The sequence below is a fragment of the Pongo pygmaeus genome, chromosome 1 (assembly GCF_028885625.2).
Source record: "Pongo pygmaeus isolate AG05252 chromosome 1, NHGRI_mPonPyg2-v2.0_pri, whole genome shotgun sequence".
Lineage (NCBI taxonomy): Eukaryota > Metazoa > Chordata > Mammalia > Primates > Hominidae > Pongo > Pongo pygmaeus.
This window is the reverse complement of record NC_072373.2, coordinates 32072260-32084977: the sequence shown is the minus strand read 5'-3', so window position 1 is coordinate 32084977 and position 12718 is coordinate 32072260. Positions and strand designations below refer to the sequence as shown.

General features: G+C 41.2%; 1 non-coding gene across 1 annotated transcript; it reads right to left on the bottom strand.

Moving 5' to 3' along the window:
• Positions 1-413: 413 nt before the first annotated feature.
• On the bottom strand, positions 414-496 carry LOC129023768 (small nucleolar RNA SNORD45). The gene has a single exon (XR_008496920.1). It is a non-coding gene; the product is annotated as a small nucleolar RNA SNORD45 (small nucleolar RNA).
• Positions 497-12718: the final 12222 nt, after the last annotated feature.

The window sequence follows — 12718 nt, the reverse complement described above, 5'->3', positions numbered from 1 at the left end:
GATCTTGGCTCACTGCAAGCTCTGCCTCCTGGGTTCACGCCATTCTCCTGCCTCAGCCTCCTGAGTAGCTGGGACTACAGGCGCCCGCCACCACACCTGGCTAATTTTTTGTATTTTTAGTAGAGACAGGGTTCCACTGTGTTAGCCAGGATGGTCTCGATCTCCTTACCTCGTGATCCACCCGTCTCAGCCTCCCAAAGTGCTGGGATTACAGGCATGAGCCACCGCGCCTGGCCAACTAATTTCGTTTTTTTTAAAAAAAAAAAAAAGGAAACAAGATAATCAAGTACTCTGAGCACTTTCTTTTATTCTCTTAACTAGAATTTGGAGACCTCTGAAAAGTTATATGAATGAAAATAGTGGCTTTGGGAACCAAGTTTTTCATAATTTGGGGGAAGTTTTGGTTTTCTCAGCCAAAAGCTATATTATTCTAGAGTTAAAGTGTTATTATACATCATCAATAAATTCAGGTAATACATGTCAACACACCTTGACCAGAAATTAGAAATATCTTATTGGAAACTGGAGTAATGGCCATCTGTGTTATAAATTTGCAAAGGACTTGGCTGAATTGTATCTATGTCTTAGGGCATTATGAAAGGTGGAACTGAGCAGTGAACTAGCATATTTAGTGGAAGAAATTTCTATGCAAAATTTTGAAGGAGCTGCCTGGCTACTTTTAACTGCATATGGTAAGATGCAAGAGGAGAGAAACAATTTAAAGATGAAATTTACAATTAAAAGGCAAGCAAGAGCACAGTTCTTAGCCTGGACACGTACAGAGTGAAGGCATCTTGGCCAGGCGCAGTGGCTCACACCTATAATCCCAACACTTTGGGAGGTCGAGGCGGGCGGATCACGAGGTCAGGAGATCAAGACCATCCTGGCTAACATGATGAAACCCCATCTCTACTAAAAATACAAAAATTAGCTGAGCGTAGTGGCAGGCGCCTGTAGTCCCAGCTACTCAGGAGGCTGAGGCAGGAGAATAGTGCGAACCTGGGAGGCGGAGCTTGCTGTGAGCAGAGATCGCACCACTGCACTCCAGCCTGGGTGACAGAGCGAGACTCCGTCTCAAAAAAAAAAAAAGAAAAAAAGAGTGAAGGCATCTTTAGGAGAACAAGGGCCAAACAACCCTTTGACAAAGGGATTAGCATGGATAGAAGTAAGCCAGGTGCTATTCATCAAGACAACAGGCGAAAGACCCCAAAGTCATTTCAGAGATCTTCAAGTCTGCCCCTCCCATTACTGGTCCAGAACGGGATCTTGAGGGCAATGTTTCCAGAGAGGTGCCAGTGGGATATCAGTATTTGCTGCCCTGAAATGCTTCAAGTCTCTGCTTCTCTCATTCCAGCACAGCATTTCTTGGCAGTCCCAGCTGTACCTCAAGTGGGCCCAGCTGCAACTTGTGCTCCCACTCCAGAGGATGTAAACAGTAGCCTTGGTGGTGTCCATGTGGTGCTAATTCTATAGGTGTGCTAAATGCAAGAGCTATGAGGCCATAGTAGCCTCCACTTAGATTTCAAAAGATGTCATGGACACCTTGGAAATGCAGAGTAAAACTGCGGGGTTGGAGCCTCGACAGAGAGTCCCCACTAGGGTAATGCCTAGTGGAGCCATAGGGGTAAGGCCACCTCAGAAGCCCCTGAACTGTAGGGTCACCAGCATGCAACTTCAGCCTGGGAAACCTACAGGCATGAGATTCCAACCCAGCAGAGTCACTGAGTGGACTGAGCCCAGGAAAGCCACAGGGGCAGGGCTACCTGATGCTTTGGGAGCCCATTCCCACCCTAGTAGGCCCAGGATGCGGGACATGGAGTTGAAGGAGAATATTCTCCAACTTTAAGACTTAATGTTCTCTTTTGGGTTTTGGACTTACGTGGGGGAAGTTATTCCTTCTTTTTGGCCTATTTCTCCCTTTTGAAATGGGAATGTCTATCCTATGTCTGTCCACCTGTTGTCTTTTAGAAGCACACAATTTGTTAATTTCACAGGTTCACAGCTGGAGAGCAATTTGACTCAGAATGAATCATGCCTTATGTCTCACCCATATCTGATTCAGATGAGACTCCGGACTTTGGACTTTTGAGTTGATGATGAAAACAAGTTAAGAAACCCCCACACCAATTAAGGAAATTCATCCTAAAAATTTTGTTCTTCTAGAACCTTTCCTGGTACCAATTCTCTATCTTAGTCTGTTTGTGCTGTTATAACAAAGTATCTGAGGCCAGGTGCGGTGGCTCACACCTGTAATCCCAGCACGTTGGGAGGTCGAGGCGGGTGGATCACGACGTCAGGAGATCAGGACTATCCTGGCTAACATGGTGAAACCCCGTCTCTACTAAAAATACAAAAAATTACCCAGGCGTGGTGGTGGATGCCTGTAGTCCCAGCTACTCAGGAGGCTGAGGCAGGAGAATTGCGTGAACCTGGGAGGCAGAGCTTGCAGTGAGCGGAGATCACGCCACTGCACTCCAGCCTGGGTGGCAGTGAGAGTCCGTCTCAAAAAAAAAAAAAAAAAAATCTGAGACTAATATATAAAGAACAGAGATTTATTTCTTACAGTTCTACAGGGTGGAAAGTCCAAGATCAAGGGCCCCACAACTGGGGCTTCTATGCTGCATGATCACATGGAAGAAAGTAACAAGGCAAGAGAGTGTGAGAGCAAGAGGAGGTAAGGGGGCTATTGGGATGAAATGAATATGGGGCTACTGGGATGAAATAAATGTATTTTTCATGTAAGAAGAACATGAATTTTAAGGGTGGGGGCATGGTTTCTGTGAATGTGTATGGTTTGAATGTGTTTCTCTAAGTTCGTGCATTGGAAACTTAATCCCCAAAAAAACAGTGTTGAGAGGTGGAACCTTTAAGATGCTCTGGCTTCATGAATGAATTCATGTTGTTATCTTGACAGTGGGTTAGTTAACGTGGGAGTGGTTTCCTGATAAAAGGTTGAGTTCATCCCCCTTACCTCCTAGAACTCTAGGAGGTAGAACTGTAAGAAGTAAATATCTGTTCTTTATAAATTACCCAGTCTCAGATATTCTGTTATAACAGCAAAAAACAGACTAAGACAGAGAATTGGTAACAGGAATGGTTTTAGAAGAACAGAATTTTTAGGATGAGTTTTCTTAATTGGTTTGGGGGTTTCTAGAATTGGCTGCCTAATCTGATTAGATCTAAAAGTGCTGAGAACTCTACTTATAATAGTACAGACAGCACTGATAGTTCATGGTATAAACTGTTTATCAGGATACACAAAACATCAGTATTTGATACTCCTAACTAACCACTTATAAAAGGCAAGGAGCTTGGTAACTGTGTATACGATACCTTTGAACATTTGTGGAAAACCATAAACAGCCTAAGAGCTTCTAAGTGTGCCCTGAGGGAGAATCTTCTCTCCTGTAGACTCAGGGCTGAAATAGCTGAAAATCAAACACAAGCCCTCATCATGCAATTGGCTGAATTACAACAAAAGTTGAACTCTCAGTCTCGAAGGCTGTCCACTTAAAGTGAGGGCATTGGTTGGTAAAGAATGAGGTCCCATAAGTCAGAGTGTAATGGTGTGGGAAAATCCAGGTGAGGATGGGACATCAAGCTCCTAAATTCTGATGAGCATTGTTTGCCAGTGCTCTCCATTCCTAGCAGCAGCACATTCCCACCCACAGTGCGATCAGCCTTTCCACCTCTGACAGAGGGGGTTAACTCTGTACTTGCCTGAGGAAATGGCAATGTCCTCCTCTGAGTCAGTTGTCAAGCAAGGCAATGTTGATGCTCCTCAGGACTCAACTCTATCACCCCTCTTTGCTTCTAGATCTATAAAGAGACTCAAGTCCCAGCAGGCCCCTAAGAGTGAGGTACAAAGTGTGGCCCACCAGGAGTTGCACTACACTACAAAAGAACTACTTGAGTTTTCTAATTTATATAAGCAGAAATCTGGGGAAAATGTTTGGGAATAGATATCAAGGGTGTGGGATAATGGTGGAAGGAACATAAAGTTGGATCAGGCCAAGTTTGTTGGTATGGGCCTACTAAGCTGAGATTATGCATTTAATGTTGCAGTTCAGGGGGTTAGGAAAGGTTCTAACACTTTGGTTGGTTGGCTCAAAAGATAGCCCACCATGAGTGAGTGGGAGCTGACCTAAACACCCTATCTCGCAGTTTACAATAGAGGAAGGGATGCAAAGGCTTAGGGAGACTGGAATCCTAGAGTGGATTTGTCACTTAAAACCTACTCACCTGCACATACCTTTCACCAATACTTTGATAAATAGATTTGCAAGGGGAGCCCCAACATCCCTGAAGAGTTCCGTGATTGCTATTCTCTGAAGACAGGTCCTTGAAGTGAGAATTGCAGTCATTCAATTGAAAAAAAAATGCAATGGTAATGATTGGATCCCAGGGTGGCAGGGGACAAGCGGCAGCATTCAATCATCCATAACAAGGTGGGTGTAGGTACCACAATGGACAGCAGAAGCAAAGCAACATTTAGAATAGTCTGACTCATGTAGATTCATATGCTGAATGAATGTGGTACTGGCTAGTAAATCATGATGTTCCTAGAAGTGAAATAAAGAATAAACCTACTAAGTTCTTACTTGATCTGTATTGGCAGAAAACTTTCAGGTCAAGTGAACAAGAGTTGAATTCGAATGATAAAAAGAGGGAATTACAGCCCCTCAATCAGTTCCCAGACTTGAGCCAGTTTACAGATCCAGAACCCCTTGAATGAAGAGGAGGCTGGGTCCCCTCCAGGAAGAAACCTGGTACATTAGTGAGAATTTACCATTAATCTATCTCCCATTCTTCCCCAAAGGGACTTCCTGCCTTTTACCAGGGTAACTGCATCGGAGGAAAGAAAATAATCAGACCTTTCAGGATTACTAGATCCTGGCTCTCAACTAACAAGAGTCTTGGAACATCACTGCAGCCATCCAGTCAGAGTAAGTGCTTCTGGAGGTCCCGTAATCAATGTAGTTTTAGCTCAAGTCTGCCTCCCAGTGGGTACCCAAAACTCATCCAGTGGTCATCTCCCCAGTTCCAGATGCATAATTACAATAGACATACTCAGCAGCTTTTGTTCCTTAACTTGTGTACTGAGGGCTATTATAGTGGTAAAGACCAAATACAAGCCATTAGAACCGTTTCTACTTAAGAAAATGGTAAACTAAAGCCAATACCATATCCCTGGAGACGAATGCAGAGATTAGTGCCAACATCAAGGACTTGAAAGATACAGGGGTGGTGATTCCCTCCACATCCTCATTCAACTCTCCTATTTGGCCTGTGCAGAAGACATGGATTCTGGAAAATAACAGTGAATTATTAGCTAAACCAAGTGGTGACTCCAATCACAGCTGCTATACAAGATGTGGTTTCATTGCTTGAGCAAATTAACACATCTCCTGGTACTTGGTATGCAGTTACTGATTGGGCAAATGCCTTTTTCTCTCTTTCTGTCTATAAGGCAGCTTGCTTCAGTTGGCAAGGCCAGCAATACACCTTCACTGTCCTACATCTGGGATACATCAACTCCCCAGGCCTATGTCATAGTTTAGTTTGCAAGGATCTTGATCAATTTTCCCTTTCACAAGATATCACACTGGTCCATTACATTGATTACATTCTGCTAATTGGACCTAGTGAGTAGTGAAGTAGAGACTACTGTGGACTTATTAGTAAGACATTTGCATGTCAGAGCGTGGAAAATAAATACAACTAAAGTGTGGGGTTCTTCTGCCTCAGTGAAATTTCTAAGGGTCCAGTGGTGTGGGGCATGTTAAGATATCCCTTCTAAGGTGAAGAATAAATTGTTGCATCTGGTCTTTCCCACAATCAAGAAAGAGGTACAACGCCTAGTAGGCTTATTTGGATTTTTGGAAGCAACACACTTCTCATTTGGGTGTGTTATTACAGTGCATCTACTGAGTGACTGGAAAACCTGCTAGTTTTGAGTGGGGCCCAGAACAGGAGAAGGCTCTGCAACAGCTCCAAGCTGTTGTGCAAGCTGCTCTGCCATTTGGGTCATATAATTCAGCAGATCCAGTGGTGCTTTAGATGTCAATGGCAGATAAGGAAGCTGTTTGGCCACTTTGGCAGGCCCCCATAGATGAATCACTGCAGACGTCCTTAGGAGTTTGGAGCAAAGTCCTACCATCATCTGCAGATAATTGCTCTCCTTTCGAGAGACAGCTCTTGGCCTCCCACTGGGCCTTAGTGGAAACTGAAGATTTGACCATCATTCACCAAGTTACCATGCAACCTGAGCTGCCTGTCATGAATTGTATGTTATCTGACTCATCAAGCCATAAGCCTTGGATGTGCACAGCAGCACTCTGTCATCAAATGGAAGTAGTATATACATGATCAGGCCTGAGCAGGTCCTAACAGTACAAGAAAGTTACATGAAGAAGTGGCCCAAATGCCCATGGTTCTTACTCCTTCTACACTGCCTTCTCTCTCCCAGTCTGCACTTCTGACTTCATAAGGAGTACTCTAGATAAGATTACAGAGGCAAAGAAGACTAGGGCCTGGTTTACAGATTGTTCTGCACAATATGCAGGGACCACTCAAAAGTGGACAGTTGTAGCTCTACAGCCCATTTTGGGAGCATCTCTGAAGGACAGTAGTAAAGGGAAATCTCAATGAGCAGAACTTCAGGCAGTGCATTTGGTTGTGCACTTTGCTTGGAAAGAAAAATGTCCATATGTGCAATTTGATACCAATTTATGGGCTGTAGCCAAAGGTTTGGCTGGATGGTCAGGGACTTCATTGGAAAATTGATAACAAAGACATCTGGGAAAGAAGTATGGATAGACTTCCCTGAGTGAACGAAAGATGTGAAGGTATTTGTGTTCCATATGAATGCTCACCAAAGGATGACCTCAGCAGAGGCGGATTCTAATAATCAAGTAAATAGGATGACCCATTCTATGGATATTAGTCACTCTTTTCCCAGCCACCCAATGGGCTCATGAAAAGAAGCAACCATAGTGGCAGGAATGGAAATTATATATGGGCTCAGCAAAATGGACTTCTACTCACCAAGATCTACCTGGCTAGGGCTAACTCTGAATGCTCAATCTGCCAGCAGCAAAGACCAGCATTGAGTCACTGATATGATCCCTGGGGTGATCAACCAGCTACCTGGCAGCAGATTGATTACACGGTACTGCTTTCATCATGGAAGGAACAGCACCTTACTAGGATAGAAACTTACTCTGGATACGGATTTGCCTTTCCTGCATTCAATGCTTCTGTCAAAACTAGCACCCATAGACTTAAAGAATGCCTTATCTAACATCATGCTGTCCCACACAGCATTGCTTCTGACCAAGCAACTCACTTCACAGCCAAAGAAGTGCAGTAATGGCCTCATGCTCATGGCATTCACTGATTTGAAGCAGCTGACTTGAAGTTGCAGTTACAATGCCAGCTGGATTGTCACCTACTGTCATACTTTGTAGGGTTGGGAAAAGTTCTCTGGAAGGTTGTATATGTTCTGAGTCAGCATTCAATATATGGTACGGTTTCATAGTGAGGATTCATGGTTCAGAAATCAAGGAATAGAAATAGATGTGGCACCACTCACCATTTCCCCTAGTGACCGACTAGCAATATTTTTGTTTCCGGTTCCCACAACTTTATATTCTGCTAGTCAAAGGAGGAAAACTTCCACCAGGAGACAATAATGATTCCACTGAACTGGAAGTTAAGACTGCCACCCAGACTCTTTGGGCACTTTATGCTTCTGAGTCAACAGACTAGGAAAGAAGTTGTAGTGTTGGCTGGGATGGTTGAGCCAGGCTTCCCAGAGGAAATTGAAACTACTACTCCATAATGGATATAAGGAAGAGTATGGCTGGAATACAGGAGATCCCTTAGAAAGTGTCCTAGTATTACCATGCCCTGTGGTTAAGGTCAATGGGAAATTACAACAATCCAATCCAGGCAGGACTACAAATGGTCCAGACCCTTCAGGAATGAAGGTTTGAGTTACCATGCCAAATAAAAAACAATGACCAGCTGGGGTTCTTGCTGAAGGCAAAGGGAATATAGAATGGTTTACAGAAGGTAGTTATAAGTATCAACTATCACAGCATGACCAGTTACAGAAAGAACTATTTGGTGAGTATTTCTTCCTTACTTGGTTAAGAATATGTTTGTGTGTATATAGACACATATTAGGCAAATATCTTTGTTTTCATTCTTCTCTTATTCCTTTATCATGTAACATAAGACATATTGACTTTATAACATATTTAAGTACTGTTCATTTTACATCATAGTATTTAAGTTATGGGATATCCAGAGAATAGTAAACATTACCCAAGGACTTCACTTGAGGGAAGGATTAGTACATTTTCAGTAGGAACTATTACCTTGTTGTTACCTTTGTTTGGAGATCAAGTATGGTTTAAGGAAATACATATGGGTGCCAAGTTGACTTGAGGTGGACTTGTGATGGTTAATTTTAGTTGTCAACTTGACAGGATTTCAAAATACCCAGAGAGTTTGTAAGGCATTACTTCTGGCTGTGTCTGCAAGGGTGTTTTCAGAAGAGAGTAGCATGTGAGTCAGTGAACTGAGTGAGGCAGATATGCCCTCAATGTGGGTGGGTACCATCCATTTGGATGAAGGCCCAGATGGAACAGAAAAGGGAGAGAAAAAGAGATTTCCTTTCTCTTCTACCCTCCAGGAGTTGGGATACTCTTCTTCTTCTGCTTTTGGACATCAGAACTCCAGTCTCTCTGGCCTTTGGATTCCAGGACTATGCCAGTGCCCACCCCTCCCCATGTCTCACTCAGGCCTTTTCCACTGAACTAAGAATTACATCATCTGTGTCCCCCCTTCTGAGGCTCTTGAACTAGGACTGAGCCACGTTGTCACCATCCCAGTGTCACCAGCTTGCAGCAGGCCTGTCACGGGACTTCTCAGACTCCATAATCATGTGAGCCAAATTTCCTAATAAATCCCTTCATCTAACTACCTATCTCTCCTACCTGTTCTGTTTCTCTGGAGAACCCTGGCTAATACACAGTACTGTGCTTTGAACTCCTCACAAGAAAGGTCCTAAAAAGTTAATGTCTATTATAAATATTCTCCTGAAATAGCTCAAATACATTGATAGAAATTATATATAAATGCAAAAATATGAATTCTTTAAGCACATTTCTTGAAACTAGGAAAATATCTGTTATTTGATTGATAGCTTACTTACCTATATTTTTCTCCTTAGAAATCACTTTCACACAAGCAGCATGTCAGGGTTCTTTATGGGAACAAAGTTTAACTCAAATTGTGTTGTGGCTGTATTTCAGCCAAGGTGATTATAGGGCCAGAAAACTAAGACTTGGTGTTTGTGGAAGGCAGAGGCAGATACAGATCTTGCACGAAAGCCTGTCCCCTGAAATTAGAGATGGATGAGAGATATGGACTTATTTTTTAGGATATGTTCCTTTCTGGATGTCAGATGCCATTTGTCACACCACAGATTTGGCTGTCTATCAGGATCTAGGTAAAAAGGTATTTCAGAGCTTAAGGAGTTTCTCTCCACATGAGCATTTTATCCAAAGAAGTAGTCTCAATTTCTCTGAGAAGTTTAGAAAGTTGGAGAAAAGTACAACAGTGTGTGCACCACAATATTTGGTAGGTTTGTTTTGTAGTTCAGCTACTTCCTAATTTTCGAATCTACATTAATTCATTTATTCTTCTAGGGTGATTTCAACAAATCCATGTGTCCATGGTCTAAACACGAACCACATGACTGTAAACAGTTTTCACTGATGACAAACTTAGTACCAGTGAGTAGTTGAGAAACTGGGAGAATCAATTTATTAAAAGTTGCAGATAAGAGCATAGTTTGACAATATGCCTCAAAAGGCTTAAAAAAACAGTGCATACCTAGTCACATAGTAAGTTTAGTTACAGGGCTATAACTTGAGGAAATAATTAGACAACTGTGCAAGATTTATGAACACAAATGTTCATTGTAGAATCATTTATGATGGAGAAAACCTTATAAATAATCTAAGAGTTCAGCAATAAGGGGTTGATTTGATAAATTATGATACATACACATCTACATATGATGGAATACTACTCATACCTTAAAGGTAATCTTGTAGAAGACTATTTAATGGGTAGAAAATTTTCAAGATCTATTAATTAAAAATCAGATCATAAAAATTCATGTAGACTGCAATCCTCTTTTAAATGTATATATGTATATGTGTGTGGATATATGTGTGTCTGTATATACATATACATATATACACACACATAGAGGAAAATACTGAACTCTGATGACATAATGTGTGGCTGTTTTGTGCTTTTTTTCTATTTTCCACATTTTAGATTAATAATTTATTATAAATGGTATATTATTCTAAAAACAAAACAAAAAACAGAATTCCTGGTGACATACCATGTATGTAGGAAGCCCAGGCCTTAAGTGAAAATATTTTAATAGGACTGCTTTTACAGAGGTTTGATGAATGTGATGGAAGGGATACATGCATATGCACACACATAAGCACACACACAGTAAAGTACATTTTTGACGCCACCTTTAACTTTCACTGTCTGTCTTAATGTTTTAAGTCTTTTCAAGTTGGAGTGACTAGTGGAGAATGTTTGAGAGAATTCCCCTTCGTCAGTCTCAGATCTCCTTGATGGGCAGCTTTGCTTGAGTAGAGTTTCCTAGACTCTCTCAGCCACTGACCTTGCCCCTGCCCAAGAGAGAAGGAGTGCTTTGTTTGCTGATAACACTGGCTCTGCCCCTCCCGGGCTTTTCTGTCTCCTTGTGGAGATGCCTGTTCTCAGGGCACATTCTCAGTTTCTCTCTGTGGTGATCTCCCTTCAGTAGTCAGGAAGAGGCCTGTGGCTGTTCAGCTGTGTTGAAAGTGGGTAGGGAAAAATGTCAAATGCATTATATAGTGTTAAAAAGCCACAATTCTATTCATATCCTGAAATCCAGCTTTGATCAGTAATATATTTGATTTTTAAAATCTTCTCGTATATACAGAGGTCAATTGTTTCCCTATATGCCACCAGTGAACAATTGACATTTGAAATAAAAAACACAATGGCATTTATGTTAACACCAAAAATCCCCAAACATAACTTAGGGATAAGTCTAACAAAATGTGTACAAGATCTATATAAGGAAAATGAAAACCTTCTAATCAAAAGAAATCAAGGAAGATCTAAATAAATGGAGAGATATTCCATATATGTGGATAAGAAGACTCAATATTGTCAAAATGTCAGTTCTTTTCAACTTGATCTAGAGATTCAATGTAATCCCAATCAAAATCCTAGCAAGTTATTTTGTGGATATTGACAAACTGGTGGTTTTAAAGTTTATATGGAAAGGCAAAAAAACTCAGAATAGCCAATGCGATATTGAAGGAGAAGAACAAAGTCAGAGAACTGACACTACCTGACTTCAAGACTTACTATAAAGCTACAGTAATCAAAACAGTATTGGTGAAAGAATGGACAAATAGATCAATGGAACAAAAGAGAGTCCTGAAATAGATACACACAAATATAGTCACCTTATCTTTGATAAAGGAACAAAGGTAATACAGTGGGGAGAGGATAATCTTTTCAACAAATGGTGCTGGAACAACTGGACATCTACATAGAAAAAATTAATCTAGACACAAAACTTATGCCTTTCATAAAAATTAACTCATACATAGATCATAGACCTAAATGTGCAACGCAAATCTATAAAACTAGAAGATAACGTTAAGAGAAAATCTAGGTGATCTTGGGTATGACAATGACTAAAAACATAATACTGAAAGCAGAATCCATGAAAGAAAAACCTGGCAAGTTGGACTCCATTCAAATGAAAAGTTTCTGCTCTGTGAAAGACACTGCTAAGAACATTAGAAGACAAGTCACAGAGTGGGAGAGAGAAAATATCTGCAGAATACATAATTAGATAAAGATTTGGCATCCAAGATATACAAATAACTCTTAAAACGCAGTAATAGACAAACAACCCTATTAAAATCTATACCTACCTGTCTCTTATATCCATATGACAATTGGTTATTAACTTGGAAGAGTAAGAAATATGTATTGTTTATGCAACCTTCTCTCTGACAACAAAAAAAAGATCCTTGATGGAATAACTTCATGAAGGAGATGTAGAAAGAAGATAAAGTTCTCAGGCAATTCATGGGTAACTTATTGGGAGTTGAAGCTGAATGAGATGTTTATTGGAGAGAGGTGGGACACATTAGCAGGAATGTACTCATTTATTCCTATGGGGTACATTGAAGAAGTAGAGGCCGAATCTCAAGTGAGAAAATAAAACAAAAGAGGCCAGAGGAGGTTTGTTTGATTACAGAAGGAGGCAAGACAGGGCAAAGTTTACAAACTCAAGCTTAAGAGGCAAGTTACCCTGTGTGAACCTTGGCTTTGTCCCTTATGAGCTGTGGGAGCTTGGACAAGTCACTCAACCTCTTGGGGGCTTCAGTTTCTTCATCTATAAAGTGGGAATAATAATGTTAGTAAGCACTTAATAAGCATTAGTTATTAAAACAGAATATTCAGGAAGGTAGCCCATTCTCTCATGCTTTGTACCTTGTTGTTCACACTGCAGACTAGATCTTTCTGGCTAATTCTTCGTGTTAGAAGCATTTACCTTCAAGGTCTTTAAAGGGAGGAGCAAATGCAACAACCAGTTCAACTACAT